The sequence below is a fragment of the Pantherophis guttatus genome, chromosome 1 (assembly GCF_059756535.1).
Source record: "Pantherophis guttatus breed Tessera chromosome 1, ASM5975653v1, whole genome shotgun sequence".
Classification (NCBI taxonomy): Eukaryota; Metazoa; Chordata; class Lepidosauria; order Squamata; family Colubridae; genus Pantherophis; species Pantherophis guttatus.
This window is the reverse complement of record NC_142063.1, coordinates 279,163,163-279,176,211: the sequence shown is the minus strand read 5'-3', so window position 1 is coordinate 279,176,211 and position 13,049 is coordinate 279,163,163. Positions and strand designations below refer to the sequence as shown.

At 35.0% G+C, this 13,049-nt stretch overlaps 1 protein-coding gene across 5 annotated transcripts in view; it reads right to left on the bottom strand.

Moving 5' to 3' along the window:
* CHRM3 (cholinergic receptor muscarinic 3) overlaps positions 1-13,049 on the bottom strand; it is a 235,116-nt gene that overhangs the window by 63,898 nt on the left and 158,169 nt on the right. For all 5 annotated transcript variants that reach the window (XR_015731458.1, XR_015731459.1, XM_034428278.3 and 2 more), the window contains exon 3: positions 9,255-9,521. The gene's annotated coding sequence lies outside the window, so the exon portion shown is untranslated. The remainder of the gene's footprint in view (positions 1-9,254; positions 9,522-13,049) is intronic.

Sequence of the window (13,049 nt, the reverse complement as noted above, 5' to 3'; positions counted from 1 at the left end):
AATTGACTTAGCTACATTGTGGATTTAAATGTTCAAAGCTAAATAGTATCTTAACATCAGAACAAATATTTAGGATTCTCTTACTGTCTTTGCTTAGATAGTAAAAGCTAATTTTCTCGATAATGTCATTTCTTTTTATATTAGGTTTGTCTAATGGGTAATGATGGTACTAATATGGACAGCATCACGGATAGCAAGAGAATACTGAAACCTGTCTTGTTTGGAGTCAGCTCAGTGGTACGCCTAATTTAGTATTATTTACACTGATTGGCAGCTACTTTATAGCAGGTAGAAGAGGAAAAGTGTTTTTTTCCCCTCAGTCTTATCTGGAGACATTACTTGCACAGTTAATACTGAGTACTATCTATGCTACTTTGCTTTTCTCCCCTCTTGCTCCTCAAATTTATTGACTTACTGGACAACCATGAGATTTGCATTTATTAAAAAAAAAAATGAACCCATCAATTTGAAATCAAAGGCTTAGCAGCCTTGACTGTTGGTGAACTGAGTATGTATTGAGCCTTGTTTTTGATTAAAGCAAATCAGCTAAATATATTTTTCAATTTAGAACCATAATATACACAAGCAAGTGTCATTACTTTTAATTTAACAGTTGGGGTATTTTAAATAGTAGGTGTCTAAATCTAAGTCATACTGGGTTTGTAGTATCTACCTATTATCAAGACTAACCCCCCCCCCACAAGATAACAATCAAATCAAAACAGATGTAATTGAAGATGTCAAGTTAAGTGCTAAAATAAAGCTGAGGATAATCCTAGCATGCAATGAAATGTAAGAAGAGATATAAAAAAAAAGTTAAAAAAATAAAACTGGATCACTGGATCATCCCAGGTATGAAGAGAATAAATATATGTCCTAAATATATATCTAAAGACATAAGGCCAGTTGCTTTTTTCTCTAGCTGTAAAATTGCTACCTTTTAATTCAGAAAAGCATATGCAAATAGATTTAACATGCATAGAAAATGATAATCCTGTTATATTAGATGCAAAATTGCTTGCACAGTGTAACATGTTCATATCCTGATCCATGCTGACATGAAATAAAAATGATCATAATAAAACCAACCATAGCAATTTTCTATTTTTAGTGATGTAATCTTGAAAGTGGTAACTACTTTGCCAAATTTGTGATATTTCAGCAACAAACAATATGATATGGTAGACACAGATTATATATATGGAGATTATGTTATTTGCTACCATAACTCTGAGATCAAGTCTTCAGAATCCATACCACATATTTCAGTACTTTTCCTTTTTGGAAAATTTATTACCCTTATATTCATTACTCAGATGACAAATCATTGGGTATAAAAATAATATTTTTTTCAATCTAAATGTTTATATATATATGGCCTACGAAAAGAAAACATATATATCTATATCTATATCTATAATCTATATCTATATTTATCTATCTATCTATCTATCTATCTATCTATCTATCTATCTATCGAGAGAGAACGAGAACTTAAGCTTTCTGAATTGAAGGATATTCATATCTTTTGGCAGGTCCAAAGGGAGGGGGAGCATACTTTCATTATGAAAATGACATTTAATACTTAATTTTAGCTACTACAATTTTGTTTCAATATCTGCTATTGTAGTATATATCAAGCATAATTTTTATTCTTTTCCACAAATTTCTCTCCAATAAATAATTTGCAAGTGAATTCTAGTTCAAACATCTCTGCAAAAAGGAATACAGCTTCTCTATTAGTTTCAACTGTTACAGTTCAATCATTGTTTTATCAGCTCTAAATAGAGATGGGGAGCTCACCTTGGCACATAATAGTTTATCTTGGAAATTAATCAAGTGTTCAGTTAATTGTTGGCTCATGCCAGATAGTTCTTTGAACAGCCCAAACAAAGCAATACTTTTTCTGTGGGTTATATCGAAGTCTTGAAATTCCTTATAGAACCAGAATGGCAGTAGATAAAAAGTAATTCAAATGGTGAGCATCTGCTAGCTTTTTAAAGGACAGATCATAAACACAACTCCCTAGGCAAGCAATGGGTTTTTTTTGCCTAAAAGCAAGGAAATAGGAAAAGAGCAATTTTCTGCTTTTGTCAAAAATGATTCAAGCAACATTATAGCATTGTGCTGTGATTATTTGTATACGGATCAAGCCATAGATACAAATGGGACAAAGCATGCAACACAAGACCCTAATGCAATATTCTTCATCTTGTCACTTCTGCAGTCACCACTGAGGATCAAAATTTCTTTTCCCAAAGTCTGAGGACCAGCCCTTTAATTGAGAAATGTTCAGATTTGACAGTAATTCACTATAAGATTCAAGGGTTTTCAAGGCTTGTCTCTTATTTCAGAGAAGTAGTATAAAGGTCCTGATTTCATGAACCATTATAGCATTTCTAATCCTGAAGGGATGATGTGTCTTTTCAACGAATATACCAGATGAAACAATTGAAATTGATGTTAAGGATTACAGGCAGAGAACTACTAGATCTGAGCAGGAGGAAAAGAAAAAAAATATTTGAATGACCACTAGGTGATAGCAAGTATATGCAAAAATGAAACAAAAACTCTAGCTCTCTACTCCTACTTAGTGACCAACCAGATTTTTTCAGTGCAAATATTATTAATGTTTTTTAAAATAATGATGAATGCAATAACTGAAAAGACCTCATTTGAGGGTGTGATATATGTGGATACCTTTTGATCAAGAGGATGGATTAGAAGAAAAGTTTATAAACTCCATTAGTTGATTTCTTAGATTTTTTTTCAGTGTTAAAAGATAAAAAATAGCTTCAAATGTTTTATACCTGCCATCAATCTGCCATAGAAGACAAATAGATCCAAAATATAAATGCCATTCTTTGTGATACCAAATCAGCAAAATATGCAACATCAAGTGAAAACAGAGAACATTTAGCTATGTCAGCATCCCTTCATTAAAAACATCCATCTTAAAGAACTAAGTCTGTCAATTGAAATCTAGCTACAGGTTTACTACTGAAATCTACTTGCTATCACTCATAATCAAATTCTGCAGAAAATACGGCATGCAAACCAGAAATCCTACTTGCTAAATTATATAACTTGAAAGTATATTTCTCTCTATAATTATTAATCTTATTAAATTGGTCAACTGCAAACCAGTGTCCCAGAATATTCTGTAATTATGATATCTAAAATTTAAGAATTGATATGCTATACCAGTGATGGCTAACCTTTTCCGGACTGAGTGCCCAAAACATGGGTACATGCCCAAGCCCTCAAAATGTAATGCGTGCACGGCCCCGCACATGCACCCCACCCCCACGCATATGCACACAGCCCCCTGCACATATCCAACTCCTTATGCATGTGCACACGATCCCTGCACGTGCCCCCCCATGCATGCATGTGCAGGTCCCCCTGCACGCCCTCCGCACATGCACGGCAGAGACCTGAAGACCAGCTGGCCAGCGGGAGGCATGTGCACATGTGCAGCGGAGGTGAACTGGGGTGATAGCTTGAGTGCACACAGAGAGGGTGTTGCATGCCACCTCTGGCATGTGTGCCATAGGTTTGCCATCACTGTGCTATACCCATATTTTAGGTGTTCGCTTCTTTTTTTAATAGATGCCTTTCATCCTGGCAAGCAAATTTTGTGAATCCTGTAATTGTTTCAGTGTCACTAAACTGTAACAGCAGACATCTGCAGAGTATAAGTACAAGGGTGTGCAAGTGAAGCCTACAGTAGGCTTGTTACCTGTGTCTAAAGGATCCTGGAATAGAGGATCAGACAGCTATCCGACCCTGAAATCTGTTGCTTATGATTACAGACATATTATAAAAGAATTGGAGTATCAAATAGAGATTCCATGGGAAGAAAATAGAATAAACGAAATAACATTTTATGCATTATTTTTTTTCTTTTCAAACAATACATAAGATGGGAAATAAACTGGTCTATCCTTCATCCTAAAGTGGGAAATAAATGTACACACATCTGTTTAGTAAACAGATACTAAATACTGATAATAATACAATATTAAAACAGTTTAAAAGAAGCTTGCATTAATACCGAAATAAAACTTTCAATTTTAAGAAATTGCAGAATGGTAAGCCTGATAATATTCCAGGTTCAAATAACATCCTTCTGGAAAATATTCTTAGCGTTGCTCCTCATCTTTTCTTTTCTTTTCTTTTCTTTTCTTTTCTTTTTCCTTCCTTTCTTCTTTCCTTTCTACCAAATCTTTCTTGGCTTCATGCAACAAGTGATAAAATCAAAAATATCTCATGGTGTTTTGTTTTATCAGATTCTAATATTTTCTTCTATTTTTAATATTGCTTTTTTGTCTTCCTACTCTCTCCTACATAAGCAAAAACTAAAACATGCTACATTCTTGAGAATACAGCAACTTCTAGCTCCATGGCAATGAAAAAAAAATAAGTAAAAATTTAGCAATAAATGTTAATTGTCTGAATAATATATATTATTTTCAATTATATACACCACCCTTGTTTTTATGGGTAAATGAAGTTTTATTTATTTGTATTCCTTCTTTATTACTTTTACAAATAACACAAGATGGTAAACATATCAACCATATCTTCCTCCTCCTATTAATACATAATTCATTTTAACAAGTGACTGAAAATGTGTTGTCAATGTATGACACCTACTTTATTTTTTCCAAAGTTTCTACTTTATTTTCACTTACTACTTAGTGATGAGTACTTTGTGCTCATCAAGAGCCTCCCTGTCCCCAACAGCTTTCTGAAGGGAGTCAAGCTATTCTCCAAAGCACCTGAAGGCAGGATAAGAAGCAATGAATGGAAACTAAACAAGGAGAGAAACAACCTAGAAGTAAGAAGAAATTTTCTGACAGTTGGAACAATTAATCAGTGGAATGCTTTGCCTCCAGAAGTTGTGACTATTTCAACACTGGAAGTTTTTAAGAAGAGATTGGACAACCATTTGTCTGAAATGGTATAGGGTTTCCTGCCTGAACAAGGAGGTTGGAGTAGAAGACCTCCAAGGTCCCTTCCAACTCTTATTCTATTTTAAGCATCTATTTGTTTGACTTATATCCATCACAATCAAAAGATAATTTTAGGGTTTATGTACATTCATAAAAAAATAATGAAATTTCCACAATATAGAAGTAAAATAGCAAGCAATAAAACAAACCTAAGTACGCACTAAAAATCCTCTAATCAATAATGAATGGCATAAACTCATATCACCAAAGTCTTACCAAAATAATTTAGCCTATAATAAATTACAGAAAACCAATAGTGTGGGCTCTATTAATAGTATCTCAGATAATTAGATGGAAGGACAGGACTAGAAAGTAATTGTCTGTTGTGCTTGTCTGATCAAACATTTTATGAGTAAAATGTCTCATATTCACCTACGTCGGGAAACTGTATGGACAAAATCCATTGCAGTGACAAAAATGATTAATTTATTTAAGAAATTTATTTGCCACCCATCTCACAGTTCAAGGCAACTTTGTCTTGAGATGTTATACTGGAACACTGGAAATCTATGGATGCCAATAAAGAAGATAGAATTCTTTGTGAGTTTAACTCAGGGGTGAAATGCTACTGGTTCAGGCCAGTTCGCCGAAACCGGTAGTAAAAAAATGCTTAAAATGCTTAAAAGTTAAAAAAAAAGTTCTGATGATCACACAGCACAGCTGATTGTCACACTGATTGACGGAACTTTTTTTTTTTTACTTTTTAAGCATTTTTTTTTACTACCGGTTTGCCAGAACCAGTAGTAAAAAAAATGCTAAAAAAGTTTTTTAAAAATTCTGACAATCAGCTGTGTGACAATCAGCTGTGCCGCATAATTTATATTCGCTAGAAAGCAGGAAATCCTGCTTTCTAGCAAATCTAAATTGCGTGGCACAGCTGTTCTACTTACTTTTGCAGATTCAGAAAAGGCTTCTTAGTGCCTGAGGGGCACATGTGTACGAAGTGAATTGGTAGCAGACTTCAGAGCATTTCACTCTGCCACATACCCATTGAATAAATTATATGGCTTGGAGCCTGAGTATTGTAAAAATGACCCAAGTAAATTCTATTCAGCAGATCTGAGTAGATGGGGAATATCTGTTGAAGGTTCCCTAGCAACAGCCCAAGACATAATAGGCAAAGGCATGAAAATGGACAGAGAGACAATTGTTTCATCTTTTGAAAGAATTACACCTTGAACAAATAATGTCCCTCAACTCCAGGAATAGGCTAATTTGGATTTTTAGGAAGGCCTTTGTGATTAACCAGCTACAGGAAATCCACATCTTTTTGTTTATTATGGGTCACAATTTTATATTTTTAAATTATATGCCTTATATCATGGTTTGATTCCATATACTGCTAAGAGCCTCTGGAGTTTATACAGTAAATGTATAAACCTTCTAAGTCTTAGCAATCAACCAACAAACCTCAATTCCTTTTATTTTACCAGATTCATATACTGGGTGAAGACACTGTTGGAATATTCTGTACAGCCTATGGTTCACATATACACCTGGCATGTATAATTATATATTGGGATATGATGCTATATCCCCAAATCTTGCCGTACTACACAAGTGAGCAATTGTGCCTTCCAACCCCTACAATAGTCTAGAACAGGGCTGTCAAACTCCAGGCCTGTGGGCCAAATGCTGGCTACGGCCACGCCTGGTTTAGCGAAGGGGGAAAAAGTCCTGATACGTCATGTGACGACGCCGTGACGATGTGAGTTTGACACCACTGGTCTAGAATGATTCCTTTGTCTGCCAAATTAGAGCTACATTGAATACTGATATACTCTTATTCCAGCAACAAGAAATAATGTGCTCTGAATGAATAGTGAATCTTCAATGAGTCTCTAAACAGATGGAAAATAAATTGAAAAGTTCTGAAAATGGCTTATCTGGGATCCATGGCAATCTTAAAATTATGAGATCTCAAGCTCTTCAATTTAATAACGATTTGTAACCATGGAAGAGAATTATTACTTTTTTCTCATGAAATGACAATTAGGACCTTAGGGAAAAAAAGAGCAAGTTCATGATGAACTCATAATAAGCCTGCAAACTCAACTATTTAAACTGTACAGGCATATTACCAGAAACAACTTAAAAATAATCAAATTAACTCTAGATGCAGAGGAACAAAAGCCTTTGCTAATTTACAAGGAAGAAGGTATTCAAGAAATCTTTTTATTGCCAGCTGTTTTTAAACTTGAGATATTACATGCTTACATTTCAAGAACAAGAGGTAATCCTGCCAGGAAATTTGTTCCTACAATATGAAATCTCTGGGATACATTTGAAGCATTCACAAATCTACTCTTGCTATCAACTCAGTAAAAAAAAAAGAAAAAGATAAAAGGAGATTTTAATTTTATATAGATGGGGGGAGGAAGCTTACTACCCCACATATGATTCGTGCCAAATATTTATAGTAGCTAAAGTTAAAATGTAGCTACTACATTTAGAACAATTTTAACATTCTTTGAAATACATAAATCAAAACTTTTGGGAATCAGGAAAGAAAGCTGGAAAGTTTGTTTATTGTTTGCAGCAACAAAAACAACATGTTTATAGCTTAAATTCAGGTCAATGAGAGTCAGTTATGTACTAAGACAAGGCTCTACTAATTACCAGTTTTACAATGTTTATAAACAGTTTTACAAATTGGAGGCATCTGTAACCGAACAGCAGATAATTACTTTCTTGGGAAATAGTTGAAATGGAAAAGATGTCTCAGATTTGCCTTTCCACTAGGGGAGGTGGCTGTATAGACCATTCAAACGAATCCCAAATTCTGCAACTCTCTGGACTAGATTGATAGCTCCTTACATTAATGCCCCATGTCTAGACTAAAATGCAAAGGAATGTGTGTTCAATTCATGGTAGAAAATTTGAACCCCCTAGAACAGTGATGGCTAACCTTTTCTGGACTGAATGGCCAAAGTGTGTACGCATGAATGCACATGTGTGCACCTGAACCCCCAAAATACATGCACGACCCCCTGCCTGCCCCCTGTGCTCGTGCCCCCACACACGCCCCACCCCCTGTACATGTGCATGCAGCCCCTGCATGTGCCCTACACCCACACATGCACATGTAGCCCGCCCACATGCACCCCACCCCGTGCATGCATGGCAGAGGCCCAAAGACCAGCTGGCCGGTGGGAGGTATGCGCACAATTCAATAAACAAATTCAATAAACAAACATACACAGTGGAGCTGAACTGGGGCAATGGCTCGTGTGGGATCAGAGAAGGCACTGTGTGCCACCTTTGGCACATGTGCTATAGGTTCACCATCATGGCCCTAGAACCATATCTCAGTACCGTCTCTGATGAATCCTCAATAGGACAAAACTGGTCACACAGCCTCCTGGAAATCAGTGTTAACTGAAAGTACTACATAGGATATAAACTGTATTAACATAAGAGAGATTTCTTTCTCCTAATACAGGTGGTGGTGGAAGTCATGCAAACTCTATTCATGGGGGCATGAATAATACAACATCTGTAACAGAGGTGGGTTTCAACAGGTTCTGACCAGTTCTGAAGAACCGGTAGTGGAAATTTTGAGTAGTTCGGACAACCGGTAGTAAAAATTCTGACTGGTCCCGCCCCCATCTACTCTCTGTCTCCCAAGTCCCAGCTGATCTGAAGGAAATGGGGATTTTGCAGTATCCTTCCCATGCCATGCCCATCAAGGCACACCCACAGAACTGGTAGTAAAAAAAATTGAAACCCACCACTGATCTGTAACTCTTTGAAAGCTTAAAGGAAAGAGAACTGAAAACCATTCAGACAGATTGAAGAAGCAGTATAAGTTCAGATGCTTTAGCAGTCTAAGTGGTGCCTGCAATTTTAAGAGATCTCCTTAAGAGATGGAGTACTTGAAGCAAAACCAGCAATTCAATATTATAAGGAATTAAAAAAACAAAATAAAGGTTAGCATTACTTACATATTTGAACTCAAAGTGAAGTCTTGCAATATACAATTTCGGAAATTAAACAGGCCCAGAGTTTCATAAATGTAAAAATTGATCAATGCTTAACAATGAAATTAATTCATCAAAAAAATATTGTCTTAACTATTGGGCCACAGAAAACATGTTAAAAATGGCCAGACAACAGGATTTTAAGAAACATGAAGATTCTTTAACTAATATGATTTAGTCTTACCCAACCATTGATTTGAAATCATGACTGTGAAATTTATTTTCACAGTTTGTCAGTTGTCACAGCTGATCTTACCTTTGAGAAGAAGTCCAGGTTGCTTTCTTCAGTTGATCAAACCAGATGTATCCACCTTAGGGCTGTGCATGTCTCTTTTGACAAACACAGAGGTGTTGCAATTTATCCAAGTGAAGAACACCTCATGATGCATTTTACATCATAAAAATGCACCATGGAACCCAGCACAAATTTAGAGGAGTTATTCAGAGAGCAAGAAGCAGGAATTAGGTACACTTGGCAGTGTTTGCAGGCAGTGTCTTCCAAACCATGGATGATGGAGAGGATCTAGAAAAAAGAATATAACAAATTGGTTTTTCCCAGGAAAGAAAATAATAAGGAATAGAAAAAAGTACTTTAAGAATCTTGTAAAGATGTTAAATTAGTTTTAATCATAAAAACATTTCAATATTCAGGGAAATGAAAAGTCAGTCTGGTTTTTCTGAATTGGTTCAGGCAGGTGGAACAGCAGATATACTTACTAATTTTTTACAGCCAGTTTCTTACTTTTACTTTCTTACAGCCAATTCAATATTTTTATATGCATAAAGTTTTTAATAAATGCCCTTTTATCCAAATACTAGATCTTGCTATTCCATTCCACCATTCCTGATTTTCTAAAATTAAATGGTTGTCTCCAGATATTCATGGTTGAACTTATGCTTACGCTACATGCTTGGGAAAAAACCCAAGAATATAAACTTCGTTGAATTGCCTTCATGATTTTTACTGTATGTACCTTTTTATTTGTTTTTTAAAAAAGGATCTGTTGTTGAGATTCTTTTCTATCCTGACTGATTTAATTAATAATTTTTCATAATTATTGAAACACATCAATATTGTTTCTTACTGTTATAGAACAAATACATTTTCTTCAGAAACAAAGGTGAGGCATAACGAGCAATCCACTAGTAAAAATAACCAAGGAACCTTGTGTGAACACATTTCCAGGATACAATTGTTCAAGTTCGGTACCATTATGTTTACATTACTGGCTTTTGTTTTGTTTAACATATTTCCTTAAATGAAATGTTCTTTCACTAACAATGATTGAAAGATATGTGCCATATCACTTTCCAAGTCATGTACATTGGCAATCATCACCTTTGTAATTGTACCATTGGATAGCATGTGTTTCTATTGGTAATTGTTCTATTATTCCTTGCTAACAGCAATTTTCCAACAGGCGGAAACCCAAACTATAACACATAATATATATTTAAGTCATTTGAAAATATTTTGCATGTGATACAACTTTATGAAGCTTTCATATGAATACTACATTAATGATTTTTAAATATATATATATATACATATTTTTAAAAATATACATGTATATTCCCAGGAATCGGATTGGCTAAAGAAACATCTTATAAAACATTCCAATAAAAATCTGATTTAAGTTACAGACTTCATAATCTTTTTGTGTGCGTGTTTTACATTAAAATACGATGTATATGACACATTCTACATTAATTTTTATGTTAATCTTATTTCAATATAAAAGACATACAATAATAAATATTACATGATGTTCTATTCATGTCTCCTCTCCTTTCTTTCCCTGTTCACTGTAGTGCCTGAAAAGTGAAATGTTGACTTCATCTATACCGAACATTATTTTTCTATCATATGCAGATGTTTTCTACTTCCAGCAATTTACCTCTCCCACTTCAGCCTCAGAAGACACAACAATCATTGTCTCTCAGACTCTCAAATGTGCATGCCATGTTATGAGATGCAAGTTACAACGTACCACTGAGAAGGGATTTTGGTAAAATGTGTTTCCATAATATTGCAAGTCTATGTAGTCCCCAAGAGTCAAGGTCAACTCAAGGATTTTTACTTATTAAGGGTAGGTAATGATATGTCAACCATGTACATATCACGCGTCTCTGTTTTGGGAGCAGTTTAGATTCTTCAAGATTCCAAAACCCTTCCTCTTAACTTAACATTTAGTAGACTCTTTTCTCTTGATTTGATAAAATTGATACTGTTTTCAAAATTGATAAAAAAATAATTACAGTAATTTTCCCTCTTAGAAGACTGCACATTCTAATTACAGAGATTTTATTTTGTCAAAACAGAATATATCTACTGAGTATATTTTTTAAAAAAAATAATGGTTGTTATCAGAATGTTCTTTATTCAGAAATAGTTTTTTCAAATTAACATAGAAATTTGACTGGAATAAATCCTTCTTATTTAAAATTTTTGAATATGATATGTGTAGAAGTTCAAAAATATTTTAAACTTTACAAATATAATTTCAAACAAACGTCTTAATACTGTTTCTTGGAGAAAAGAATCCAAACTTTCCAACAGATAAAACAATTCATCTTTCAATTTTGCAAGGTCTTGTTCAACAAGAATGTAAATATACCAAGAGGCAATTGTGAAAAAGGTAGAATTGCAGACTGAAGTGGACAGGGAGATGCTAGCCTCTCTGCAAAGTAGTGTGCAAATTCTGTGCTGCCTAAGGAACATTATGGGGATGGGGATGCCAGTTGTAAGTTTAACAAAAAAAATTGAAAACCTGCACTGCATGGTTCTTTCTATGCAGCATATAGAAAAAGTCTGTTCAAGAAAAAGGACATACGCTATTTTGTTGTTGTTGTTTTTAAAAAGTAAGGGATGCCAAATAGAATTCTGCATAAGGTATTTTGTATGACTGCAGCAGCTCTGGCAAAAGTGTATTAATTTTGACTAAGTTCAGGTCACCAAGGTATGATGAATTGCATGCTAGGATATTAAAGGAACATTCTGATAAACTATTTATTAACTTTAGGAAATACTGGAGCACAGTTGAAATGGTAGATGACATACAGAGAAGCTATCCTATTGATAAATCTATCAAAAAGGAAGAACTAACAAACCAAGACCCATTAACAATCTTATCTTTACATCATCACTTGGAAATTATTTTTCTTAAGATATTCTAATATCCATGTAATGAAATAAAAGATCTGAGAAACCATCCATGTAATGAAATATAGTTAATCCTCAATTTATGATCACAATTGAGCCCAAATTTTTTGTTGTTAAGTGAGATATTTGTTAAGTGAGTTTTGCTTCATTTTATGACCTTCCTTGCCACAGTTGTTAAGTGAATCACTGCAGTTGGTAAGTTAGTAACCTGGTTGTTAAGTGAATATGATTTCCCCATTGACTTTGCTTGTCAGAAGGTTGCAAAAGGTGGCACAGTGGTTAGACTGCAGTACTATAGGCTACTTCTGCTAACTGCCGGCTGCCTGCAATTTGGCAGTTGAAATCCCACCAGGCTCAAGGTTGACTCAACCTTCCATCTTTCCGAGGTGGGTAAAACGAGGACCCAAATTGTTGGGGGCAATATGCTGACTTTATAAAACTGCTTAAAGAGGGCTGTAAAGCACTGTAAAGCAGTATATTATTATTATTTTTATTATTATTATTATTATTTATTTAATTTGTATACCGCCCTTCTCCAACAGGACTCAGGGCGGTGAACAGCCACAGTAAAACACAACATATAAAATTTAAAAGCAGTTTAAAAAACAGTAAATAATTTTGGCCATCAATTTAAAATAACCCAATTAAAACCAATTACAAATTAAAACTGCAAGAATGGGATCAAGCCAGCCCGGCTAGATGAAATAGATGTGTTTTCAGGGCCCGACGAAAAGTCCGGAGGTCTGGTATCATGCGTATCTCTGGGGGTAGGTCGTTCCAGAGGGCAGGTGCCGCCACAGAGAAGGCTCTCCCCCTGGGAGTCGCCAGCTGACATTGTCTGGCCGATGGCACCCTGAGGAGGCCCTCTCTGACTTATAAGTCTAAGTG